The sequence below is a fragment of the Schistocerca nitens genome, chromosome 4 (assembly GCF_023898315.1).
Source record: "Schistocerca nitens isolate TAMUIC-IGC-003100 chromosome 4, iqSchNite1.1, whole genome shotgun sequence".
NCBI classification, from domain to species: Eukaryota; Metazoa; Arthropoda; class Insecta; order Orthoptera; family Acrididae; genus Schistocerca; species Schistocerca nitens.
This window is the reverse complement of record NC_064617.1, coordinates 259,527,787-259,529,286: the sequence shown is the minus strand read 5'-3', so window position 1 is coordinate 259,529,286 and position 1,500 is coordinate 259,527,787. Positions and strand designations below refer to the sequence as shown.

The following is a 1,500-nucleotide window of genomic DNA, read 5'->3' as shown; positions in this document are numbered from 1 at the left end:
CATATTTTATCTGTACATTTCCCTGGTTGTATGACAGTATACTGTGATACATATTGCTGTTTTATGTTAAAAGACACACTACTCACTAGATGTATATATTTATATATTTTAGTTCTGAGGATGGTCATCGTCTAAAGAATTGATATTGTGATCAGAGACTGGAATAAAAAAGTATTTTACAGTATTGGATCAGTGTCTGTATACGCGATTATGTCGCAGTTGGTGAAGTTTCTAACAATTGTGGCGAAGTGACATGGCCGATCGTTGTTTGGGAGCATGTCCATGAATGGCTGCGAATGGTCTCCAAGAAGCCGAAAGTAATCATTTCCAGTCAATGATCTGTTCACTTGTACCACAGGACACAGTCCATTTCCTGTACACACAGCCCACGCCATTTGGAGCCACCACCAGCTTGCACAGACCATTGTTGACGACTTGCGTCCGTGGCTTTGTGGGGTGTGCGCCACACTCGGGACCTACCTTCGGCTCTTACTAACTGAAATCCGGACTCATCTGACCAGTCGTCTAGGATCCAACACACATGGTCACGAAAGCAGAAGAGGCGCTTGAGCCGATTGACCATAAAGGTCAAATTCTGCCGCACTGTCCTAACGGCTACGTTCGTCGTAGTCCCACATTGATTTCTGCGGTTATTTCGCGCAGTGTTGCTTGTCTGTCAGCACTGACAACTCTACGCAAACGGCGCTGCTCTCGGCTGCTAGGTGAATGCCGTCGGCCACTGCGTTGTCCATGGTGAGAAGTAATGCCTGAAACTCGGTATTCTCGGCAGCCTCTTGACACTGTGCATCTCGGAATATTGAATTCCCTAACGATTTGCAGGCAACGGCCTTGCCGCAGTGGATACACCGGTTCCCGTCAGATCACCGAAGTTAAGCGCTGTCGGGCGTGGTCGGCACTTGGATGGGTGACCATCCGGGTCTTCATGTGCTGTTGCCATTTTTCGGGGTGCACTCAGCCTCCTGATGCCAACTGAGGAGCTACTCGACCGAATAGTAGCGGCTCCGGTCAAAGAAAACCATCGTAACGACCGGGAGTGCGGTGTGCTGACCACACGCCCCTCCTATCCGCATCCTCATCTGAGGATGACACGGCGGTCGGATGGTCCCGATGGGCCACTTGTGGCCTGAAGACGGAGTGCCTGCCTAACGATTTGCGAAATGGAATGTCCCATTCGTCTTGCTCCAATTACCACCCCGCGTTCAGTTTCCATTAATTCCCGCTGTGCGGCTGTAATCTCGTGGAGCACCTTTTCACATGAATCACCTGAGTATAAATGACAGATTGTGACGTATAATTTTATATGTATAAATTTTCGGTGCCTACAGTGCCACGTCTTTCAGTATCACACAAATTTTTATTTTTAAAAGGGGATCACTTAAGACTATTTCCATGGGTTCGCCCCTCAAATTTCCCCCTCATATCACAAAATTGTCGTCTGATGTAGTACAAACTGAAAAAATAAATTCCTTTTAAAGCACA

General features: G+C 47.5%; 1 pseudogene; it reads left to right on the top strand.

Moving 5' to 3' along the window:
* The first annotated feature begins 839 nt into the window (after positions 1-839).
* LOC126254109 (5S ribosomal RNA) lies at positions 840-957 on the top strand (annotated as a pseudogene).
* The last annotated feature ends 543 nt before the right edge of the window (positions 958-1,500 follow it).